General features: G+C 44.8%; 1 long non-coding RNA gene across 1 annotated transcript in view; it reads left to right on the forward strand.

Annotated features, from left to right (window-relative positions):
- Positions 1 to 26,200, forward strand: part of LOC140398801 (uncharacterized) — a 66,196-nt gene extending 39,996 nt beyond the window's left edge. Inside the window, exon 4 of the long non-coding RNA XR_011937559.1 lies at positions 25,534 to 26,200. This is a non-coding gene — a long non-coding RNA (uncharacterized lncRNA). The remainder of the gene's footprint in view (positions 1 to 25,533) is intronic.
- Positions 26,201 to 26,920: the final 720 nt, after the last annotated feature.

The raw sequence follows: 26,920 nt of genomic DNA on the forward strand, positions 1-26,920 counted from the left end.
CACTCGCTGACATCACTGCAATAATAAACACCCATTTCTTAAAGGTACTCTCACTACAGATATTTATATACACACCCATTTATAAACACCCATTTCTTAAAGGTACTCTCACATGACATCAGAAGGACCAACAAGTCTGGAGGGACGGTAGTTTAACCCAGAGTGTTTCACAGGCAACAAATCACTTTTGAAACGTTACCAGTGCAATTTAGGAAATGGGAAAGGTAATTTTAGAGGTAGATCCATATTACATTGCTCTGTACATTGTTCAGAGTCGACACTGAGATTCACACGAGATTTACATCAATGATTTGGATGAGGGAACCAAACGTATTATTTCCAAGTTTGCTCACGACCTAAAGATGGGTAGGGTTGTGGATGATGAGGAGGGTGTTAAACAGGCTTCAATGTGATTTTAACAAATTCAGTGAGTGGCAAAATATATGGAAGATCAGTAGAATGTTTATAAATGTGAATATATCCATTTCAGACAGAGAGACAAAATGGCCGAGTATTATTTAACCGGTGATAAATTGGGAAATGTTGACATACAAAGGCACCTTGGTGGGTTGATCCACCAATCACTAAAACTATGCACACAGGTACAACAAACACTTAGGAAGGCGATGCACATAGTATGGCAGCCTTCATTGCAAGAGGACTTGTGTACAGGAGCAATAATTTCTTATTGCAGCTACATAGGACCTTGGTGAGACCTCACCGGGTGTATTGTGTGTAGTTTCCATCTCCTTATATAAGAAAATATATATTTGTCATAAAGGAAGTGGTGCATAGGTTTCGCAGACTGGTTCCTGGGATGGCAGAACTGTTGTCTGAGGAGATATTGGGTCGACTGGGTTGTAATAGCGTAACTTAGAAGAATCAGAGGGGACCGGTTGAAGTATAAGATTCGGACAGACTGGAAGGTTGGACGCATGAATATTGTTCTCTCTGGCTGGGGTGAGCATCTAGAAAAGGGGCAACCGTCTCAGGATATGGTGGTGACCATTGAGAAATAAGTTGAGGAGAAAATTCTTCACTCAGCCGGTCGAGATCCCGTAGATTTGTCGACCACAGAAAGCTGTGAAGGGCAAGAAACTGGTGTAGACTCTGCAAGAGGGAACTTAAAAAGGAAATTAGGAGAGCAAAAAGGGGAGATTAAAGGTAATATAAAGGAACATTGTTGTTTCAAGTAAATTATGATTGAAGGATGAATAGGGCCCAATAAGGACCACAGTGGTAATCTGTGTGTGGAGCCGGAATATGTAGGTAGGGTTCTAAATTAATACTTTGTGCCAGTGTGCACTCGTGAGAGGGAAGTATGGGGTTATATATCAGGGATAAGGACTGTAATACAATCAAATCGACTAACATGGGCAGAGAGGAGGTTCTGATTTGTATGGCAGGCTTAAAAGTAGACTACTGTCCAGGGCAATTAAATGTCTCCCACGCTGGTAATTGAGGCAAGGAAGGAAATAGCAGAGGCGCTGGCAATGTTCAATTCCGCTCTGGTCACATGAGAGTGGCCGGAGGATTGCAGGATAGCCAAACTGGTATCATTAGTCCAGAAGTGATACGGAAAAACCAGAGAACTACAGGCCAGAAAGTCTAACCTAAGTGTTGCGGAACTATTTGGAAATAATTCCCATAAAAAGAATTAAGCTGCATGTGGAGATATTAATCAAAATCAGTCGGCATGATTTTGTTAAGGTGACGTCATGTCTGAGCAACTTTGTTGAATTTTTGCGAAGAGGTGAACAGGTGTACAGATGAGGGAAAAGACTTAGTCTACTTCGACTACAGCAAGGCTTTTGATAAGGTTCCACAAGGGAAGCTGATAACGAAAATACAAGCCGAAGGGATACAAGGAAATTTGGCAAATTGTTCCCAAGACGTCTGAGTGTCAGGAAGGAGAGGGTGACGGTGAGGGGTGTTTTCCTGACTGGAAACCTGTGCATAATCGATATAAATGGATCCGCAGGGATCAGTGTTTGGCTTCTTGCTGTTTGTGGTTTATAGAAATGATTTAGGTGTAGAAGTTGGAGAGATGATTAGTAAGTTCGTGGCTGATACAAAAATTGGTGGGGTGGTAAATACTGAGGTGGATAACCATGAAATAGAGGAGGGTATAGCCGGGCTGGATAGATTGACTGATCAGTGGCAAATGGAATTCAATCCGGATCAGTGTGAGATGATGCATTTGGGCTGGAAAACAAGGCAAGGGAATGCATGATAAAAGGGAGGACCCTTGGAAACACCAAGGATCAGAGGGAGCCTGGTGTGCATAAAAGTCCCATCAGGTAGCAGAGCACGTGCATGCAAGTTAAGATGGAAGATGGTATATTTGCCCTTATTAGCCGAGGCATAGAGTTTAAGAGAGATTGGATACACTTGCATTGTTTTGCTTGGAGCAGAGAAGACCGGGGACCTGATTTAGATATATGAAATTATGAGGAGCACAGATAGAGTAGACAGGAAGAAACATTTCCCCTTCGTGGATGGATCGATATTCACGAGGCTTAGAAATAAGATAAGGGGCAGGAGGTTTAGAGAGGATGTGCAGTAGAGCACTAAAGTATGGTGTTGAGATAGGTGATCTGCCATGACCATGTTGAATGGTGGGCCAGGCTCCAAAGAGCCAAATCTTCTATGATTCTGTAGAAGCGGATGGGAGTGAATCCTTTCGTTTCACCTGCAGTACACTGGACACTCAGAAGCACAGCAGCAACTTGCATTTTATAGAGAACCTTGAGCAGAATTGTCCCAAGATGCTTCACAGAAGCCGTATTGTGAATAAGCTGACCTCACGCATTAGGGGAGATGAGGGGCAAATGCAACAAAAGATTCAATTCAGAGGGGTTAATTTCAGGATGTGTCAACCTTAGAGTTCATACAATTTTGAATGAGACCATTTGGCCGAACAAATCACCAGTTACCCCTGAGGGAACACCATACCTAAGCTGACTCCCTTGCCTGATCCCCCATAACCCCATCTAACCTGTACGTCTTTGGACAATAAGGGGCAGTTTTTACGCACAGCCAATCCACCTAACCTGCACATCTTTAGACTGTGGGAGGAACCTGGAGCACCCGGAGGAAACATACGCAGACATGGAATATTTACCATTCATAAAGTCTCCGTTATAAAGTGTAAGACCACACATTTGCCGACAATGAAATCTATTTCTGACAATTTGGCCAGTTCTCTCCAGGAATTTTAATGTCTTTGTTATTTAAGCTTACAGCTTCAGTACACTCGATTTGCATACACTTTGATAAACTTTCTATCTCATTATATTCAATCGTTACGAAATACAGTGAAATTGTGCCACACGCGAACACAGACACACACACGGGCTCAACAGCAGCACACGGAATGTGAATTGATGCACCCTGACGCATTTTTATTACATAATTAATTTTATAAACTTCAGAACTCAAATTCACAGCAAGGTGTGGGAATGGAAACTTGGAATTATTAGCCAAGGATTCTCAAACATATATATTCACATTCTGAATCAAGAGGGGGTCTGACGCCTTCAATTTGTGATTCCCTGCCATCTCATGCTCCGTATCTTGCATCACCCCTGCCCCATCCCCAAACTCCGCCCCACCCTCGCCCCGCCCCATACATCTGCTTGTCTTGCTTATTGATCAAACATTGATACGACATTTAATTCTGAATTTTCCCTTAATGTACCCGAAAAGGCGCCAGAGAGTGGCGACTAGCGGATTTTTACAGTACCTTCACTGCAATGTTAATGGAAGCCTACTTGTGACTTGTGACACTGATAATCACTGATAATCATTATAATTATTATTAATTCTCTCGCGGCATTAAAAGTGAAACAGATTCTTCAAAGGAACACAGTTCAGTTTAAAGCTTCCACAATAGCCAAATCCGAATCTCCCATTCAAACAACGTTGCATCTGTCAGAAGGTAAACCACAATTTCACGACTCATGAATGTCAGCTTTGCTCATGTTTCTGAAACAAGTGTAAACACTTTTTCAGGATAAGACCAGTTTCAGCTGACAAATCCTCTGGACCAAAAATAATCTTCAACATGCACAAATGAAACTAAAAACCATGTCTCACATCCTGCAGCCATTGGAATTTTCTTTAACTCCTCAGGTTTTGGTTCAAAATGCATTAATGCCCATGTCTCACATTGCTCACATAATATAAGGGAAGTAGCAATGTTGATTCCAAATTGGCTGAATGGTTGGAACAAAGAGTAATGGCCAATGTTTTTTGGCTGGAGGAATGTTTGTAATGGTGTTCCCGTAGGGTCAGTATTGGAGTCCTTGCTTTCCTGATACATATTAATGTATATTAATGTACATATTCAAACGTGGAAGTATCGGGAACTGTGAGGAACGTATAGAACTTCAAATGGACATTGACAAATTGGTGGATGGGGCACACACGGAAGATGACGCTCAGTGCAGAGATGTGTGAAACGATGCATTTTGCTAGGAAGGGCATCGAGGGACAATGTTCCATCAGGGTTAACATTATTAAAGGGGTGCAGGAGCAGAGGTACCTGGTTGTATATATGCATGGCTTATTGAAGGTAGAAGGGTAGGTAGAGAGCAGGTTATAAAGACTATAGTATTCGAGGATGTATTAACAGAGACACAGAGTACAAAGCAAGGAGTATAGCCACCTGGGTTGGCCAACTCCCGACGTAAAATGGAGAACAACAAAGGCTGCAGGGAAATTCAGCCAACAGAGGCAGGAACTAGCAGATGCAAGTTTACTGTGTATTAAACTCTGCAAAAGCCTAGACAGCATCGATACAAGCAGCCATCTGCATAATAATGTAGCAGCCATCTACATACTAAATGAGCGATCCCCGGGAACAATCAAAACATTTGGGATAAACAAGGCCAAGCCAGACTCATCGGCGCCAGCAGGAGCCAACACAAAAGAGGTTAACGGACACCTCAAGACCGCCCATCGATTGGGGAACCACTCCAGTATTGGAGAAATCGAACCAAGCGATTGGAACGAAGTCCAATCACTGGGAACCAGGTACAGGGTCCGCCCCGAAAGGCTGGAAGCCCCTGGGGACTATAAAGTTAAGCCCCCAAGTTCAAATCGTCCTTCTTGACCGGGTCACTCAGCAACGCGAACCAACCCTTGACAGTGACCGGTGCAGCCGCCGCCGATATCCAGTAAGTCTTAAGTCAATGCTCGCTATGAGATAGGCGCTCCTAGCTACCAGTCCGTACCAACTTCGAATCCCACAGACTCAGAACACGAACGAAAGGCCATTTGTTCCCCTGACCTGGTGAGCCAGTCCGAAGCTAAGTATAGGCCTGTTAGTTGTTGAAGTAGCTTAGAAGTAGAATTTGAGCATGAGTAGCGATTACTGTGTATAATAAATGTGCTTTGATTTGAATCTTACTAATTGGTGTATTGAGTTATTGATCATTACTTGAACTTGAACCTCGTGGCGGTATCATAAAGATACCTGGCGACTCGAGAGCAAAGGTTATAAAACAGAGCCAATTGAACCAACCAAAAGTAAGCAACAGGAGGTTCTGCTGAACTTATGCAAGACTGCACAGCGTTAGATAGAGTAAAACTCCAACTGCACTGTTCCCATCAAACACTCCCAGGACAGGTGCAACACGGCTGAGATACAAAATAACGCTCCACCTAAACTCTCCTGCGATATCTTTCCCTGAGCAGCAACTTGGTGACACCGGAACAGGAGTATGGCCAAAGAGTAGGCCCGTCGAGCCTGCTCTGCCATATAATGTGATCATGGATGATTATTCATTTCAATGCCCTTTACCACACATTATCCCAGCACCCCTTTATGTCATTGACATTTAGAAAGTCGGCGGAATCTGCTGTAAGCATGCTAGGTAACTGAGTTTCCACAGTCCTCTGGATCAGAGATAATTAAATATGCACAACCCTCGGAGTGGAGACATTTTTCCTCATCTCTGTCTTAATTGTATATCTTGTAATTGTTTCTCCTGATTCTGGACTCTGCTAGCAGGGTAAAATCTCCTCCCTGTATCTCCCCTATCTATCCATTGAGTATTTTGTAGGTTTCGATGAGATAGAACGTAGAACATAGAACAGTACAGCACAGTACAGGCCCTTCGGCCACGATGTTGTGCCGAACACTTATCCTAATCTAAGGTCACCTAACCTACACTCCTTCAATTTACTGCTGTCTATTGCCTGTCCAAGAGATGCTTAAATGCCCCTAATGACTCTGACTCTACCACCTCTGCTGGCAGTGCATTCCACGCACTCACCAGGCTGTGTAAAGAACCGACCTCTGATATCTCCCCTGTACCTTCCTGCAATCACCTTAAAATTATGTCCCCTCATGACAGCCATTTACGCTCTGGGGAAATGTCTCTGGCTATCCACTCTATCCATGCATCTCATCACCTTGTACATCTCCATCAAGTCACCGCTCTTCCTTCTTCGCTCTAATGATAAAAGCCCCAGCTCACGCAACCTTTCTTCATAAGACATGCCCTCCAGTCCAGGCAGCATCTAGGTAAATCTCCTCTACACCTTCTTCAAAACATCCACATCCTTCTTATAATGTGGTGACCAGAACTGGACACAATATTCCAAGTGTGGTTTAACCAGGCTTTAATAAAACTGCAGCAAACCCTTGCGGCTCTTAAACTCAATCCCCCTGTTAATGAAAGCTAACACACCGTACCCCTTCTTAACAACCATATCAACCTGGATGGCAACTTTGAGGGATCTATGTACGTGGACCCCAAGATCCCTCTGTTCCTCCACACTTCCAAGAATACTGCCTTTAACCCTGTGTTCAGCATTCAAATTCGACATTCCAAAATTAATCACTTCAATAATATGTTGTTATTAACCTTTACTTCCTGCTTTTACATATAACATTATTGTAAGATAATAGTCTCTGCAATAACAAGAACTCAAGGCCTTGCCGCTAACAACTAACCGTCCTCCTCCACTTTGAGTGTAAATCCATCTGAATTTCCACGTACAGAATATGTGCATTAGCAGTCAGGTCTTTTTTTTTCTGTTCTTATTGTTGTATCAGTTGATTTGTTAGTATCTGTTGCAGGGTCTGAATTTCCCTCGGTGTGCCATTGTTTCCAAATGTTGTCACTGATCGATGACCTGCATTTGATTTCAGCGTGGGATCATTGAGAGGGGACTTCAATTATTTCCAGAGATTTTATTCGTTGCACTGTGCAATGAATAGTCACCCCAAAACCATTTCAAGCATAATGGGTATTCCTCAGTTAAAGAGGGATGCTACACCTTGAATATCAGTAGAACAGTTTGGAGAGGATTACATTCACATTTGGAATCTAAATACCGAGTGATCATTTTTGAGTGTCGGATACCACTGAAGCGATATGATATCTCGTGATTGAGCTCTTGGTGTTGAGGGCACGGAATATATTAGATTTTGTTCAGATTTGGATTTATTGTCATGTGTACCGAGGTTCAGTGAAAAGTATTGTTCTGTGTACAGTCCCAGCAGATCATCTCATGCATGAAAAACATACGACATACGATGAGTACACAATGTCAATATATAGACATAGACATCGGGTGAAGAGTACAAAGTATAGTGCTAACAACAGTAGAAAAGATGCATAGAGAGATCACCTTAGTCCATAAGAGGGTCGTTTAGGAGTCTGGTGACAGCGGGGAATAAGCTGTTTTTGAATATTAGTGCGTGTACTCAGACTTCTGTATCTTCTACCTGCTGGAAGAGAGAAAAACCCGGGTGAGAGGACTCTTTGATTATGCTGCCCGCTTTCCCAAGGCAGCGAGAGGAGTAGACCGAGTCAATGGATGGGATGTGAGTTTCCGTGATGGACTGGGATGTGCTCACGACTCTCTGTATTTTCTTACAGTTTAGGGATGAGCAGTTACCATACCAGGCTGTGATGCAGCCAGATAGCATGATTTCAATGATAAATCTCTAAAAATTGCTAAGAGTAATGTGGACATGCCTAATGTCCTTAGTTTCCTGAAGAAGCAGAGCTGCTGTTGTGCTTTCTTGGTGGTAGCGTCGATGTGGGTGGACCAGGAGAGATTGTGGAATTTGAAACTGTCAACCATCTCGACCTCGGCACCACTGATGCAGACAGGGGTGTGCCCAACACTTCCCTTGCTGAAGTCGATGACCAGCTATTTAGTTTCACTGACATTGAGGGAGAGATTGTAGTCATGGCACCATGCCAATAGGTACTCTATCTTCCTTCTGTACTCAGACTCATCGTTGTTTGAGATCCGACCCACAACGGCCGTGTCATCAGCAAATCTACAGATGGGGTTACAGCCACATTTTGCCACACCGTCGTGTTTGTGTATAAACAGGGGGCTAAGTGCGCAGCCTTGCGGGGCCCAGACATTGAGGACTATCGTGGAGGAAATGGCGTTGTTTATTCTTATTGATTGTGGTCTATGGGTCAGGAAGTCGAGGATCCAGTTGCATAAGGACGAGCAAAGTCCTAGGCTTTGGAGTTCTGATATGACCTTGGCTGGAATTATGGTGTTGAATGCGGAGCTGTAGTCAATGAATAGGAGTCTGATGTAGGAGTTCTTGTTTTCGAGATGCAATGAGTGTAGGGTCTGGGCAGCACAGTGGCGCAGTGCGTTAGCCCTGCTGCCTCACGGTGCCGAGGTCCCAGGTTTGATCCCAGCTGTGGGTCACTGTCCATATGGAGAGACATTCTCCCCATGTCTGGGGGGGTTTTCACCCCCACGACCCAAAGATGTGCAAGCTAGGTGGCTTGGCCACGCTAAATTGCCCCTTAATTGGAAAAAATGAATTGGGTACTCTATATTTTTTTTTTTTTAATGAGTGTAGGATCAGGGAGATAGCATCTGCTGTGGAGCGATTGTGATGGCATGTGAATTGCAGTCGGTCAAGGCAATCTAGGAATATGGAGTTGACGTGTCTCATGACCAACGTCTTGAAGTACTTCATAATGATAGACTTCAAGGCCAATGGATGGTAGTCATTGAGGCACGCCTGGTTCTTCTTTGGAACTGGAATAACGGTAGTCTTCTTGAAGCAGGTGGGAACCTCGGAGCAGAGCAGGGAGTGGTTGATGATGTCTGCGAACACACCCGCCTGTTGGTCCATGCAGGATCCAAGTCCAAGGCCAGGGACTCTGTCTGGGCTGCATTCCTTGGGTTCACTTTCAAGAAGGCTGATTTGATTTGTGAGGCTGTGATAGCAGGTATGGGTATGACTGAGGCTGTTGGGACAGTTGGCAATGGCTTGTTGGCTTCCTGCTTGCAACGAGCATAGAATGCATTGAGTTCATTGGGAGGGGTGCGCAGTTGCCAGAGATTGTACGCAGCTTTTGCTTGTCGCCTGCTGCAGGCAAATGTTTAAGTTGTCACAAGTGATGAGAGTCCATGTCATTAGTCTGCGATTCTAACTTAATCCGGTATTGTCTCTTTGCATTTCTGATGCTTTGCAAAGGTCATACCTAGATTTTGCGCATTGATGAGGGCCGCCTGTCTTGAACGCCACAGACCTTGACTTAGTAGGGAGTGGATCTCCCAGTCAGACCATAGTTTCCGGTTGGGGAATGCACATGCTACCTTCTTTAGCGTGCAATCATCAACTTACTGATGAAGTCTGTGATGGTGGTGGCATACTCGACTAGTGTGGCCATTGAGTTCCTGAATATAGACAAGTCCACTGACTCCAAGCAGTCACATAGAAGCTCTTCGGTTGCCTCGGACAAGCATTGCACGACATTGCTGACTGGATTCTCCTGCTTAAATTTATTCTGATATGCTGGTACAAGGAGTAAAAACTTGTGGTCCCATTTTTCAAAGAGAGATAGGGGATTTGATTGGTAGGTGCCAATTATGTTTGTGTAGCAATGGACAAAATGCATGGGCCACAGGTGGGACAGGAGATGTGTTGTGGAAGTTTGCAATAATGTCTTGAGTTTGGCCTAGTTGAACTCTCCAGCAACGATGAACAAGGCCTTCAGGTATTTTGTTTCACTGATATTTATAGTGGTGTACAATCCATAAGGTGCCTTCTTCACTTCCACCTGGTGTGGGATGGAGACCGCTGTGATTATGGCAGAAGTGAAATCCCATGGAATATTGTTTGGGTGGTATTTCACATATTCCTGGTCCGGGGAGCAGTAGTTCACCAGCGTCGCCATGTTTAAGCTCCAGGTGCAGTTACCCAGGAGGCAAACCCCTCCAATGTTCGCATTCCCAATGCCGACCTGTGGTCCATCTGGTGAATTGAGAAGCTGTCAGGTTGAAGAGCACACTCCGGTGAGACAGTGGTGAGCCATGTCTCTGTGAAACAGAGTGCACAGCTTTCCTCTAACTTTCCTCTCTGAGGTAAGTCTAGCGTTAGCTCGTCCAGCTTGTTTTCGATCGCTTGGGCATTTGCCAGGTGTATGGTGTGGAGTGGAGACTTGAAACCGCGTTGTTTTTGTCTCACCTGCAGACTGATGCATTTCCCTCACTTCCCAGGTCGGTGGCGGCTTCTGGAGGGTCCCGCAATCCGATAGGAGAAGTCTGTATTTGTAACATGGAAAGTCAATTTGCAAATAAATGCATCATAACACATCAATCAATGTCGTAATCCATTTGTTCATATATGACATAAAAGGTTGAACAATGTTGCAACTTCATTATCCCTGAGGTGATACCTTGGGGTATAAATGACGGTTTTGAAATGCATCACCTCAGCGTTTAAGACAAAGAGACTGACGCAGAACGAAGGAAAACATCGCACGGACTGATAACGATGGAATCAATTGATTTGGCTCAGAAAATATTCTATATAATCCTCGCTGTTGTTGGTGTTCCAGGTAAGTGACTATAACCATTGAAGTTGTGTAAATCTGTGTGGGAGCGCCTGCCTGATTTTAAATTGTGACTGAACATATTCCATGGTAATCTGGTGCTCAGTTTTATACAAACACCTGATCAGCGATATCATTCGAATAAGGCAAATTTCCCTGAAATAGCTCTGTGTGTTCATGTTATTTCCCCACGTGAGAATAAACTTATGTTCCTAACTCACAGCTGTCTGATAAATGAAGTGATTGCATTTAGTAGAAGAGAATGCAGTGTTAAGTTAGAGTGTTGGTCAGAAACCAGAGTGGAATACCAAAACCCAGGCGCCACTTATTCATGGGGTTTTTTTGAGTGTGAAATATAACAAGTTTATGTCATTAACAAGTGTGAAAAACCTGTTCCAAGTTGCAGTTTGTTACTGGGGGTGTCTTTCAGTGTAGAACTGAGTGGGAATCTGGAACTGCAACAATATAAATTGATTCTATTTTGAAATCATGCTTTGTTAGATTGAACAAGTGTTATCTGTATTCATGGAGCTGGTTTGTTTTTACCTTTGCAATGTATTCAAACTAGAAAGCGTTTGATGTTTGCTGAAAACAGTTGGTAATAAGTCAATAACGTTCAATTTCTCAATATCTCTCTGTTTTCTGTTTCTATGTTTCTATTCATCTGCTCCAACTGAAAAAGAAATTTCAGCTAATCCCAGACTTTTAAACAAGTAGTATTTAGGAAATCTATTCTTCCGATCAAAATTACCCCACCAAGCCCTTTGGACACGAAGGGTAATTTAGCGTGGCTAATCCACCTAACCTGCATGTCTTTGGACTGTGGGACCGTTGCGCAGGTCAAAGAGACACAGCCTGAGTGAGTGAGACACAGACAGAGTGAGAATTTGAAACTTGGTAATTTGGTGCAGTGAGGTAATTCGGTGAAGAGTGAGAGAAGGTGCTTTTTCTCTACTGTTTTGTTCTCTCTCTTTCTTCGGGCCTGTAACTTTTAATCAGCAGGGAGAGAACCTGAGAACATCTGAGACCCTCAGAAGGTAAGTAAGTGATTTTTACTCATTTTTACTTTTATTACCTTTTCAAATTGCGTGTGGGGGGGCGGGGCTGTAGTGACATCACAGAAAAGCTGTGACCTGAGTGGCTGGTTGGGAATCTACACTAAATTAAAAAAATTAAGCATTGGCAACTAATTAAACATAATTACTTAATTATAATTTAGAGGGGTATCTAAGCCAGAGATCGGAGAGTACTATATTTAGCTTTCACATTTATAGTAGAAATCGAGTGCTAGGAAACAGATAGTTAACAGTAACTTTTTTTTTTAAATTTTAAATTTTAACTTTAATTTACTAATTAATTGACGCAATGTCAGTTTGTCAGTTAGAGGGGTGCAGTGCTCTGACTGTGAGATGTGGCAGGTCCGGGAGGCTTCTAGCGTCCCGGATGGCTTCATCTGCAGAATGTGAACCCAACTGGAGCTCCTCACAGACCGCATGGTTCTGTTGGAGCAGCAGTTGGGTTCACTTAGGAGCATGCAGGTGGCGGAAAGCGTCATAGATCGCAGTTATATAAATGTGGTCACACCCAAGGTGCAGGCAGAGAAATGGGTGACCGCCAGAAAGGGTAGGCAGACAGTGAAGGAATCCCCTGTGGTTGTCCCCCTCTCGAACAGGTATACCCCTTTGGATACTGTTAGGGGGGATAGCCTATCAAGGGAAAACAGCAGCAGCCAGAGCAGTGGCACCATGGCTGGCTCTGAGAGAGAGCAAAGACGAGCAAGGAGGGGACATGAGAAGTATTTGGCAGGAAGGATCAAGGAAAACCCAAAAGCTTTCTATAGGTATGTCAGGAATAAGCGAATGACTAGGGAAAGAGTAGGACCAGTCAAGGACAGGGATGGGAAATTGTGTGTGGAGTCTGAAGAGATAGGCGAGATACTAAATGAATATTTTTCGTCAGTATTCACTCAGGAAAAAGATAATGTTGTGGAGGAGAATGCTGAGACCCAGGCTAATAGAATAGATGGTATTGAGGTACGTAGGGAAGAGGTGTTGGCAATTCTGGACAGGCTGAAAATAGATAAGTCCCCGGGACCTGATGGGATTTATCCTAGGATTCTCTGGGAGGCCAGGGAAGAGATTGCTGGACCTTTGGCTTTGATTTTTATGTCATCATTGGCTACAGGAATAGTGCCAGAGGACTGGAGGACAGCAAATGTGGTCCCTTTGTTCAAAAAGGGGAGCAGAAACAACCCCGGCAACTATAGACCGGTGAGCCTCACGTCTGTAGTGGGTAAAGTCTTGGAGGGGATTATAAGAGACAAGATTTATAATCATCTAGATAGGAATAATATGATCAGGGATAGTCAGCATGGCTTTGTGAAGGGTAGGTCATGCCTCACAAACCTTATCGAGTTCTTTGAGAAGGTGACTGAACAGGTAGATGAGGGTGGAGCAGTTGATGTGGTGTATATGGATTTCAGCAAAGCATTTGATAAGGTTCCCCATGGTAGGCTATTGCAGAAAATACGGAGGCTGGGGATTGAGGGTGATTTAGAGATGTGGATCAGAAATTGGCTAGCTGAAAGAAGACAGAGGGTGGTGGTTGATGGGAAATGTTCAGAATGGAGTACAGTCACAAGTGGAGTACCACAAGGATCTGTTCTGGGGCCGTTGCTGTTTGTCATTTTTATCAATGACCTAGAGGAAGGCGCAGAAGGGATGGTGAGTAAATTTGCAGACGATACTAAAGTCGGTGGTGTTGTCGATAGTGTGGAAGGATGTAGCAGGTTACAGAGGGATATAGATAAGCTGCAGAGCTGGGCTGAGAGGTGGCAAATGGAGTTTAATGTAGAGAAGTGTGAGGTGATTCACTTTGGAAGGAATAACAGGAATGCGGAATATTTGGCTAATGGTAAAGTTCTTGAAAGTGTGGATGAGCAGAGGGATCTAGGTGTCCATGTACATAGATCCCTGAAAGTTGCCACCCAAGTTGATAGGGTGTGAACAAGGCCTATGGAGTGTTGGCATTTATTGGTAGAGGGATTGAGTTCTGGAGTCAGGAGGTCATGTTGCAGCTGTACAGAACTCTGGTACGGCCGCATTTGGAGTATTGCGTACAGTTCTGGTCACCGCATTATAGGAAGGACGTGGAGGCTTTGGAGCGGGTGCAGAGGAGATTTACCAGGATGTTGCCTGGTATGGAGGGAAAATCTTATGAGGAAAGGCTGATGGACTTGAGGTTGTTTTCGTTGGAGAGAAGAAGGTTAAGAGGAGACTTAATAGAGGCATACAAAATGATCAGGGGGTTAGATAGGGTGGACAATGAGAGCCTTCTCCCGCGGATGGAAATGGCTGGCACGAGGGGACATAGCTTTAAACTGAGGGGTAATAGATATAGGACAGAGGTCAGAGGTAGGTTCTTTACGCAAAGAGTAGTGAGGCCGTGGAATGCCCTATCTGCTACAGTAGTGAACTCGCCAACATTGAGGGCATTTAAAAGTTTATTGGAAAAACATATGGATGATAATGGTATCGAGTAGGTTAGATGGCTTTTGTTTTGGTGCAACATCGTGGGCCGAAGGGCCTGTACTGCACTGTATTGTTCTATGTTCTATGTTCTATGATGTTCAGAAGGGAGGGTCAAAGAGCAGAAGAGCAATAGTAATAGGGGACTCTATAGTCAGGGGCACAGATAGGCGCTTCTGTGGATGTGAAAGAGACTCCAGGATGGTATGTTGCCTCCCTGGTGCCAGGGTCCAGGATGTCTCCGAACAGGTAGAGGGCATCCTGAACTGACATTGCGTCAATTAATTAGTAAATTAAAGTTAAAAATTTTTTTTAAATTTTTAAAGTTACTGTTAACTATCTGTTTCCTAGCACTAGATTTCTACTATAAATGTGAAAGCTAAATATAGTACTCTCCGATCTCTGGCTTAGATACCCCTCTAAATTAGCAGTGAGTTCTCCCAGTGAGACAGAGAAGACAGCCAGGAGTGAGACAGCAAAGACTGAGTTTGGGAATTTGAATCGAGGTGGGAATTCGAAGCTGGGTGGGGAGGAAGTGCTTTTTATGACTGGTAAGTAGTGTTTCTGTTTTTCTGTTTCTTTTCATTGGTATATTTATTTATTTTTTTCTTCATTGTTTATTTATTTATTTAAATTTTGGGGGGGGGGATTGAAATTGTTGAAGTTAACCGAAGGTTTAAGACATGGCAGGAGATCTCAGACCCGTGTCATGCTCCTCGTGTGCGATGTGGGAGCTCAGGGACACGTCCACTGTCCCTGGCTCCTTCACGTGCAAGACGTGTGTCCAGTTGCAGCTCCTGTTAGACCGCTTGATGGCTCTGGAGCTGCGGATGGACTCACTTTGGAGCATCCGCGATGCTGAGGACGTCGTGGATAGCACGTTTAGCGAGTTGGTCACACCGCAGGTGAAAGGTACTGAGGGAGATAGTAAATGGGTGACCAAAAGACAGAGCAAGAGTAGGAAGGCAGTGAAGGTGTCCTCTGCGGTCATCTCCCTGCAAAACAGATATACCGCTTTGGATTCTGTTGAGGGAGATGGCTCACCAGGGAAAGGCAGCAGCAGCCAGGTTCATGGCACCATGGCTGGCTCTGCTGTGCAGCTGGGCAGGAAGAAGAATGGCAGGGCGAGAGTGATAGGGTACTCAATTGTAAGGGGAATAGACAGGCGGTTCTGCGGATGCAATCGAGACTCCAGGATGGTATGTTGCCTCCATGGTGCAAGGGTCAAGGATGTCTCGGAGCGGCTGCAGGACATTCTGGGGGGGGAGGGTGAACAGCCAGCTGTCGTGGTGCACATAGGCACCAACGATATAGGTACAAAACGGGATGAGGTCCTACAAGCTGAATTTAGGGAGCTAGGAGTTAAACTAAAAAGTAGGACTTCAAAGGTAGTAATCTCAGGATTGCCAGTGCCATGAGCTAGTCAGAGTAGGAATGTCAGGATAGAGAGGATGAATACGTGGCTCAAGAGATGGTGCAAGAGGGAGGGATTCAAATTCCTGGGACATTGGAACCGGTTCTGGGGGAGGTGGGACCAGTACAAACTGGACAGTCTGCACCTGGGCAGGACTGGAACCGATGTCCTAAGGGGGGTGTTTGCTAGAGCTGTTGGGGAGAGTTTAAACAAATGTGGCAGGGGGATGGGAACCGATGCAGGAAGTTGGAAGGTAGTAAAACAGGGACAGAAATAAAAGGCAGTAAGGGGGAAAGTGTAAGGCAGAGAAGCCATAGTCAAAAAACAAAAAGGGCGACAGTACAAGGTACAGTGACTGAGGGGAGCTCAGTGAATAGGACCAGGAATACTAAAAGAAATAAAACGGGAAGTGGAAACATTAATGGTAAGCGACGCGGCAGGTTGTTACAGGAAGATATGGGTTCGACGACGAGGAAAATTAGGAGAAAGGTTAAGAGGAAATATAACTTAGGAGAGGTTACTGATCGAGGTGTTAAGATTAAGAACAGAGGTAAAAAAGCCAACATAAGTGTACTTTACCTGAATGCTCGTAGTATTCGAAATAAGGTAAATGAGTTGATGGCACAAATCTTCGTGAATGACTTAGTGGCCATTACTGAAACATGGTTAAAGGATGGTCACGACTAGGAGTTAAATATCCAAGGGTATCAAACTTTTTGGAAGGACAGAGTGGATGGTAAGGGAGGTGGTGTAGCTCTGTTATTTAAGGATGACATCCGGGCAACAGTAAGGGATGACATCGGTGCGATGGAGGATAAGGTTGAATCCATTTGGGTGGAAATCAGGAATAGTAAGGCGAAAACGTCACTGATAGGAGTAATCTATAGGCCACCAAATAGTAACATTATGGTGGGGCAGGCAATAAACAAAGAAATAACAGATGCATGTAGAAATGGTACAGCAGTTATCATGGGGGATTTTAATCTACATGTTGATTGGTACGAGAGAACAAGCGGTCCTAGATCTGGTCCTGTGTCATTACAGGATTGATTCAGGATCTCATAGTTAGGGATCCTCTCGGAAGGAGCGATCACAATATGGTGGAATTTAAAATATAGATGGAGGGTGAGAAGGTAAAATCAAGCACTAGTGTTTTGTGCTTAAACAAAGGAGAATACAATGGGATGAGAGAAGAACTAGCTAAGGTAGACTGGGAGCAAAGACTTTATGGTGAAACAGTTGAGGAGCAGTGGAGAACCTTCCAAGTGATTTTTCACACTGCCCAGCAAAGGTTTATACCAACAAAAAGGAAGGACGGTAAAAAGAGGGAAAATCGACCGTGGATATCTAAGGAAATAAGGGAGAGTATCAAATTGAAGGAAAAAACATACAAAGTAGCAAAGATCAGTGGGAGACTAGAGGACTGGGAAATCTTTAGGGGGCAACAGAAAGCTACTAAAAAAGCTATAAAGAAGAATAAGATAGATTATGAGAGTAAACTTGCTCAGAATATAAAAACAGATAGTAAAAGTTTCTACAAATACATAAAACAAAAAAGAGTGGCTAAGGTAAATATTGGTCCTTTAGAGGATGAGAAGGGAGATTTAATAATGGGAGATGAGGAAATGGCTGAGGAACTGAACAGGCTTTTTGGGTCGGTCTTCACAGTGGAAGACACAAATAACATGCCAGTGACTGATGGAAATGAGGCTATGACAGGTGAGGACCTTGAAAGGATTGATATCACCAAGGAGGTAGTGATGGGCAAGCTAATGGGGCTAAAGGTAGACAAGTCTCCTGGACCTGATGGAATGCATCCCAGAGTGCTAAAAGAGATGGCTAGGGAAATTGCAAATGCACTAGTGATAATTTACCAAAATTCACTAGACTCTGGGGTGGTCCCGGCCGATTGGAAATTAGCAAACGTGACACCACTGTTTAAAAAAGGAGGTAGGCAGAAAGCGAGTAATTATAGGCCAGTGAGCTTAACTTCGGTAGTAGGGAAGATGCTGGAATCTATCATCAAAGAAGAAATAGCGAGGCATCTGGATGGAAATTGTCCCATTGGACAGACGCAGCATGGGTTCATAAAGGGCAGGTCATGCCTAACTAATTTAGTGGCATTTTGTGAGGACATTAACAGTGCGGTAGATAACGGGGAGCCAATGGATGTGGTATATCTGGATTTCCAGAAAGCCTTTGACAAGGTGCCACACAAAAGGTTGTTGCATAAGATAAAGATGCATGGCATTAAGGGGAAAGTAGTAGCATGGATAGAGGATTGGTTAATTAATAGAAAGCAAAGAGTGGGGATTAAGGGGTGTTTCTCTGGTTGGCAATCAGTCGCTAGTGGTGTCTCTCAGGGATCAGTGATGGGCCCACAACTGTTCACAATTTACATAGATGATTTGGAGTGGGGACCAAGGGCAATGTGTCCAAGTTTGCAGACGACACTAAGATAAGTGGTAAAGCAAAAAGTGCAGAGGATACTGGAAGTCTGCAGAGGGATTTGGATAGGCTAAGTGAATGGACTAGGGTCTGGCAGATGGAACACAATGTTGACAAATGTGAGGTTATCCGTTTTGGTAGGAATAACAGCAAAAGGGATTATTATTGAAATGATAAAATATTAAAACATGCTGCTGTGCAGAGAGACCTGGGTGTGCTAGTGCATTAGTCGCAGAAAGTTGGTTTTCAGGTGCAACAGGTGATTAAGAAGGCAAATGGAATTTTGTCCTCCATTGATAGAGGGATGGAGTTTAAGACTAGGGAGGTTCTGCTGCAATTGTATAAGGTGTTAGTGAGGCCACACCTGGAGTATTGTGTTCAGTTTTGGTCTCCTTACTTGAGAAAGGACGTACTGGCACTGGAGGGTGTGCAGAGGAGATTCACTAGGTTAATCCCAGAGCTGAAGGAGTTGGATTACGAGGAGAGGTTGAGTAGACTGGGACTGTACTCGTTGGAATTTAGAAGGATGAGTGGGGATCTTATAGAAACATATAAGATTATGAAGGGAATAGATAGGATAGATGCGGGCAGGTTGTTTCCACTGGCGGGTGAAAGCAGAACTAGGGGGCATAGCCTCAAAATAAGGGGAAGTAGATTTAGGACTGAGTTTAGGAGGAGCTTCTTCACCCAAAGGGTTGTGAATCTATGGAATTCCTTGCCCAGTGAAGCAGTAGAGGCTCCTTCATTAAATGTTTTTAAGATAAAGATAGATAGTTTTTTGAAGAATAAAGGGATTAAGGGTTAGGATGTTCAGGCCGGAAAGTGGAGCTGAGTCCACAAAAGATCAGCCATGATCTCATTGAATGGTGGAGCAGGCTCGAGGGGCCAGATGGCCTACTCCTGCTCCTAGTTCTTATGTTCTTATGAAGGGGCAGGGCAACAGGCAGAGGTCATTGTACATATTGGTACTAACGACATAGGCAGGAAGGGGCATGAGGTCCTGCAGCAGGAGTTCAGGGAGCAAGGCAGAAAGTTAAAAGACAGGACCTCTAAGGTTGTAATCTCGGGATTACTCCCTGTGCCACGTGCCAGAGAGGCTAGAAATAGGAAGATAGAGCAGCTCGACACGTGGCTAATCAGCTGGTGTAGGAGGGAGGGTTTCCGTTATCTGGACTACTGGGAGCTCTTCCGGGGCAGGTGTGACCTATATAAGAAGGACAGGTTGCATCTAAACTGGAGAGGCATAAATATCCTGGCCGCGAGGTTTGCTAGTGTCACACGGGAGGGTTTAAACTATTATGGCAGGGGGGTGGGCACGGGAGCAATAGGTCAGAAGGTGAGAGCATTGAGGGAGAACTTAGGGAATAGGGACAGTGTGGCTCTGAGGCAGAGCAGACAGGGAGAAGATGCTGAACACAGCGGGTCTGGTGGCCTGAAGTGCATATGTTTTAATGCAAGAAGTATTACGGGTAAGGCTGATGAACTTAGAGCTTGGATTAGTACTTGGAACTAGGATGTTGTTGCCATTACAGAGACCTGGTTGAGGGAAGGGCAGGATTGGCAGCTAAATGTTCCAGGATTTAGATGTTTCAGGCGGGATAGAGGGGATGTAAAAGGGGTGGCGGAGTTGCGCTACTGGTGAGGGAGGATATCACAGCTGTACTACAGGAGGACACCTCAGAGGGAAGTGAGGCTATATGGGTAGAGATCAGGAATAACAAAGGGTGCAGTCACAATGTTGGGGGTTTACTACAGGCCTCCCAACAGCCAGAGGGAGATAGAGGAGCAGGTAGACAGATTTTGGAAAAGAGTTAAAACAACAGGGTTGTGGTGATGGGAGATTTCAACTTCCCCAATATTGACTGGGACTCACATAGTGCCAGGGGCTCAGACTGGGTAGAGTTTGTAAGGAGCATCCAGGAGGGCTTCTTAAAACAATATGTAGACAGTCCAACTAGGGAAGGGGTGGTACTGGACCTGGTATTGGGGAATGAATCGGCCAGGCGGTAGAAGTTTCAGTAGGGGAGCATTTCGGGAACAGTGACCACAATTCAGTAAGTTTTAAATTGCTGGTGGACAAGGATAAGAGTGGTCCTAGGGTGAATGTGCTAAATTGGGGGAAGGCTAATTATAACAATATTAGGTGGGAACTGAAGAACCTAGATTGGGGGCAGATGTTTGAGGGCAAAATCAACATCTGACATGTGGGAGGCTTTCCAACTGTCAGTTGAAAGGAATTCAGGACTTGCATGTTCCTGTGAGGAAGAAGGATAAATAGGGCAATTTTCGGGAACCTTGGATAACGAGAGATATTGTAGGCCTCGTCAAAAAGAAAAAGGAGGCATTTGTCAGGGCTAAAAGGCTGGGAACAGACAAAGCCTGTGTGGAATATAAGGAAAGTAGGAACAAACTTAAGCAAGGAGTCTGGAGTGCTAGAAGGGGTCACGAAAAGTCATTGGCAAATAGGGTTAAGGAAAATCCCAAGGCTTTTTACACGTACATAAAAAGCAAGAGGGTAGCCAGGGAAAGGGTTGGCCCACTGAAGGATAGGCAAGGGAATCTATGTGTGGAGCCAGAGGAAATGGGCAAGGTACTAAATGAATACTTTGCATCAGTATTCACCAAAGAGAAGGAATTGGTAGATGTTGAGTCTGGAGAAGGGTGTGTAGCTAGCCTGGGTCACATTGAGATCCAAAAAGACAAGGTGTTGGGCGTCTTAAAAAATATTAAGGTAGATAAGTCCCCAGAGCCTGATGGGATCTACCCCAGAATACTGAAGGAGGCTGGAGAGGAAATTGCTGAGGCCTTGACAGAAATCTTTGGATCCTCACTGTCTTCAGGTGATGACCCGGAGGATTGGAGAATAGCCAATGTTGTTCCTCTGTTTAAGAAGGGTAGCAAGGATAATCCAGGGAACACAGAGCCTTACTTCAGTGGTAGGGAAATTACTGGAGAGAATTCTTCGAGACAGGATCTACTCCCATTTGGAAGCAAATGGACGTATTAGTGAGAGGCAGCACGGTTTTGTGAAGGGGAGGTCGTGTCTCACTAACTTGATCGAGTTTTTCGAGGAGGTCACAAAGATGATTGATGCAGGTAGGGCAGTAGATGTTGTCTATATGGACTTCAGTAAGGCCTTTGACAAGGTCCCTCATGATAGACTAGTACAAAAGGTGAAGTCACACGGGATCAGGGGTGAGCTGGCAAGGTGGATACAGAACTGGCTAGGTCATAGAAGGCAGAGAGTAGCAATGGAAGGATGCTTTTCTAATTGGAGGGCTGTGACCAGTGGTGTTCCGCAGGGATCAGTGCTGGGACCTTTGCTGTTTGTAGTATATATAAATGATTTGGAGGAAAATGTAACTGGTCTGATCAGTAAGTTTGCAGACGACACGAAGGTTAGTGGAATTGTGGATAGCGATGAGGACTGTCAGAGGATACAGCAGGATTTAGATTGTTTGGAGACTTGGGCAGAGAGATGGCAGATGGAGTTTAATCCGGACAAATGTAAGGTAATGCATTTATGAAGGTCTAATGCAGGAAGGGAATATACAGTGAATGGTAGAACCCTCAAGAGTATTGAAAGTCAGAGAGATCTAGGTGCACAGATCCACAGGTCACTGAAAGAGGTGGAGAAGGTAGTCAAGAAGGCATACGGCATGCTTGCCTTCATTGGCCGGGGCATTGAGTATAAGAATTGGCAAGTCATGTTGCAGCTGTATAGAACCTTAGATAGGCCACACTTGGAGTATGGTGTTCAATTCTGGTCGCCACACTACCAGAAGGATGTGGAGGCTTTAGACAGGGTGCAGAAGAGATTTACCAGAATGTTGCCTGGTATGGAGGGCATTAGCTATGAGGAGCGGTTGAATAAACTCGGTTTGTTCTCACTGGAACGACGGAGGTTGAGGGGCGACCTGATAGAGGTCTACAAAATTATGAGGGGCATAGACAGAGTGGATAGTCAGAGGCTTTTCCCCAGTGTAGAGGGGTCAATTACGAGGGGGCATAGGTTTAAGGTGAGAGGGGCAAGGTTTAGAGTAGATGTACGAGGCAAGTTCTTTACACAGAGGGTAGTGGGTGCCCGGAACTCACTACCGGAGGAGATGGTGGAAGCAGGGACGATAGTGACATTTAAGGGGCATCTTGACAAATACATGAATAGGATGGGAATAGAGGGATACGGACACAGGAAGTGTAGAAGATTGTAGTTTAGACGGGCAGCATGGTCAGCACGGGCTTGGAGGGCCGAAGGGCCTGTTCCTGTGCTGTACATTTCTTTGTTCTTTGTTCTTTTTTAAACCTGAGCACCCGGAGGAAACCCACTCAGACACGGGGAGGATGTGCAGACTCCGCACAGGCAGTGATCCAAGCCGGAATCGAACCTGGGACCCTGGAGCTGTGAAGCAATTGTGCTATCCACAATGCTACGTGCCGCCCTTAAGAACAAATAAATCAACACTATATAATTTTGCCGTAATCCATGTACCTATCCAATAGCTGCTTGAAGGTCCCTAATGTTTCTGACTCAACTACTTCCACAGGCAGTGCATTCCATGCCCCCACTACTCTCTGGGTAAAGAACCTACCTCTGATATCCCTCCTATATCTTCCACCTTTCACCTTAAATTTATGTCCCCTTGTAATGGTTTGTTCCACCCGGGGGAAAAGTCTCTGACTGCCTACTCTATCTATTCCCCTGATTATCTTATAAACCTCTATCAAGTCGCCCCTCATCCTTCTCCGTTCTAATGAGAAAAGGCCTAGCACCCTCAACCTTTCCTCGTAAGACCGACTCTCCATTCCAGGCAACATCCTGGTAAATCTCCTTTGCACCTTTTCCAAAGCTTCCACATCCTTCCTAAAATGAGGCGACCAGAACTGTACACAGTACTCCAAATGTGGCCTGCCCAAGGTTTTGTACAGCTGCATCATCACCTCACGGCTCTTACATTCAATCCCTCTGTTAATGAACGCGAGCACACCATAGGCCTTCTTCACAGCTCTATCCACTTGAGTGGCAACTTTCAAAGATGTATGAACATAGACCCCAAGATCTCTCTGCTCCTCCACATTGCCAAGAACTCTACCGTTTACCCTGTATTCCGCATTCATATTTGTCCTACCGAAATGGACAACCTCACACTTTTCAGGGTTAAACTCCATCTGCCACTTCTCAGCCCAGCTCTGCATCCTATCTGTGTCTCTTTGCAGCCGCCAACAGCCCTCCTTACTATCCACAACTACACCAATCTTCGTATCGTCTGCAAATTTACTGACCCACCCTTCAACTCCCTCATCCAAGTCATTCATGAAAATCACAAACAGCAGAGGACCCAGAACTGATCCCTGCGGTACGCCACTGGTAACCGGGATCCAGGCTGAATATTTGCCATCCACCACCACTCTCTGACTTCTATCGGTTAGCCAGTTTATTATCCAACTGGCCAAATTTCCCACTATCCTTGCCTTGTTGCACGCACCTATCCCTCTCCATTACTAAAGTGAAAGTCACAGAATTGTGGTCACTATCTCCAAAATGCTCCCCCACTAACAAATCTATCACTTGCCCTCGCTCATTACCAAGTACTAAATCCAATATTGCCCCTCCTCTGGTCGGACAATCTACATACTGTGTTAGAAAAGCTTCCTGGACACACTGTACAAACACCACCCCATCCAAACTATTTGATCTAAAGAGTTTCCACTCAATATTTGGGAAGTTAAAGTCACCCGTGACTACTACCCTGTGACTTCTGCACCTTTCCAAAATCTGTTTCCCAATCTGTTCCTCCACATCTCTACTACTATTGGGGGGCCTATAGAAAACTCTTAACAAGGTGACTGCTCCTTTCCTATTTCTGACTTCAACCCATACTACCTCAGTAGGGTGATACTCCTCGAACTGCCTTTCTGCAGCTGTTATACTATCTCTAATTAACAATGCCACCCCCCCCCACCTCTTTTACCACCCTCCCTAATCTTATTGAAACATCTATAACCAGGGACCTCCAACAACCATTTCTGCCCCTCTTCTATCCAAGTTTCCGTGATGGCCATCACATTGTAGTCCCAAGTACCGATCCATGTCTTAAGTTCACCCACCTTATTCCTGATGCTTCTTGCGTTGAAGTATACACACTTCAACCCATCTCCGTGCCTGCAAGTACTCTCCTTTGTCAGTGTTCCCTTCCCCACTGCCTCATTACACGCTTTGGCGTCCTGAATATCGGCTACCTTAGTTGCTGGACTACAAATCCGGTTCCCATTCCCCTGCCAAATTAGTTTAAACCCTCCCGAAGAGTACTAGAAAACCTCCCTCCCAGGATATTGGTGCCCCTCTGGTTCAGATGCAACCCGTCCTGCTTGTACAGGTCCCACCTTCCCCAGAATGTGCTCCAATTATCCAAATACCTGAAGCCCTCCCTCCTACACCATTCCTGCAGCCACATGTTCAGCGTAACACGATCCTGGAAGTAAGCATACACTCAACAACTGGGATGTGGGCAGTTCCCAAACTTAGAGAGAGTATATTTCTGGGAGGAGTGTGACAAGCGGCGTCTTCAAATTTGGACAAGGACTAAGACTGAAAAAATGCACCTGTGAATGCTTAGAAATTGAACGACCTGGGTAGCTTGAGAATCTGGAGAGGATCAATTCCCAGAAAGAAAGTGAAGATTGTTCGAAATTGGGAATATTTCAATCTGGGAAAGATGTGTTCTGGGGAACGTTTGGACTTGGAGGAGTTCTGTCAATCATGTAACATGTTCTAATATTCTTTGGTTTGGCGGATTCTGGCTCCAGTTTGAGGGTGTCAATAATGGCCGTTTCAGATACAAGTGGAGTGTGATCCCAGTCCATCAAGAGTCCTCTCCGGAAAGAGTCCATTCGCGGCAGGACCCGATAATTGGAGCGGACCTGTGATGAGCGGTTCTACTGCTAATCACTAATATCTTTGTTGTGGGTAGATCACATTGGGAAACCAGGCGGTTATTTATAATCCTGTAAAATAGATTAAGTCTAGAATTTCAGTTGCACTTTAAACATATGAATTCTCAACATGTTCAGACTACTATGGGTCAAACTAATAGGTCTGTAGAACCCAGCTGTCTCACTACGCCCCGTTGCATATCCTCAAACACTTCAGATTCAAGTTTTACTTTTCAATCTGAAATTTTACTCTGCGACACCACTACTTCTGCCTACCCATTTTATTTATGTTGAAACACTATCGCTACTGACGGTTTGGTCACAGAAAACGTTTAGTCAGTCATTTACTCGCTCTTCTTTCTTCTCTCAATGACAGTTAATTTACTGGGAATTGCCATCCTGTGCCGGGGAAAGTGTGGCCTCTCCACATGCACCACTCGCTACCTGGTGGCCATGGCAATGGCGGATCTACTGGTCATTATCACTGACCCAATACTGACAGAGATCAATTCTTATTATTTCCCCCGGTGTTTCCTGGACCTCACCCATGTGTGTCGTGTTAAAACTGTCCTGATGGTTGCAGCCACAGAGTGCTCTGTCTGGTTCACCGTCACTTTCTCATTTGATCGATTTGTGGCCATTCGCTGTCAGAAACTGAAAACTAAATATTGCACCGGACGAACTGCAGCTGTGGTTCTAACAACGACCGCCATCTTGTTCTGTTTGCGAAACATCCCCAGGTACTACATATTTGAACCAGGAGAGATAATTGACAATGTACAGTGGCTCTGTGCTATAAAGACAAGCTATTGGACTGATCCCGGCTGGATTGGATATTCCTGGTTTGTTCAGGTTTTAACCCCATTGCTCCCATTCAGTTTAATTCTGTTGATAAACGCTCTGACAGTCAGACACGTTTTAGTAACCAGTCGTATCCGGAAGGCTCTGAGGGCTGACAGGAATGAGAGAATGAGTGACCCAGAAATGGAGAACAGAAGGAAGTCAATGATTTTACTATTCACCGTATCCGGTATTTTTGTACTCCTGTGGTCGGTGTTTGTTTCAGAATTCTTCTATTATAAAATTAGGGGATTAGTTAACCTCACCAAACCTGAATATATATATCAACAAGTCGGATATATGCTGCTGGGTTTAAGTTGCTGCACAAATACATTTATTTACGCAGTGACTCAGTCCAAGTTCAGGGAACAGATCAAGAAGGCAGTGAAATATCCGGTTGCATCAATTATTCAATTTATAAATGAGCAAACAAAAAACTGACAACAAAGTGAGTAAATTTGGACGTTCGCTGCGCTGATTGACAGCTGCCTTCAGCCAGTCAGGGACTCTCTGGCTACCTCACAGCCGTTTCAGAATCATAGAATTTACAGTGCAGAAGGAGGCCATTCAGCCCGTCGAGTCTACACCGGCCCTTGGAAAGAGTACTCTACTTAAGCCCACGTCTCCACCCTCTCCCTGTAACCCAGTAACACCACCTAACCTTTTTGAACACTAAGGGCAATTTAGTGTGGCCAATCCACCTAACCTGCACATCTTTGGACTGTGTGAGGAAACCGGAGCATCCGGAAAAAACCCACACAGACACAGGGAGAACGTGCAGACTCCGCACAGACAGTCACCCAGCCGGGAATCGAACATGGGACCCTGGAGCTGTGAAGAAACTGTGCTAACCACTGCGTTACCGTGCTGCCCCAGCAAGTTCAGCTTCTGCCAATTGCAAACTCCGCTGGTTGTCTGACAGC

This window comes from Scyliorhinus torazame, chromosome 22 (assembly GCF_047496885.1).
Source record: "Scyliorhinus torazame isolate Kashiwa2021f chromosome 22, sScyTor2.1, whole genome shotgun sequence".
NCBI classification, from domain to species: Eukaryota; Metazoa; Chordata; class Chondrichthyes; order Carcharhiniformes; family Scyliorhinidae; genus Scyliorhinus; species Scyliorhinus torazame.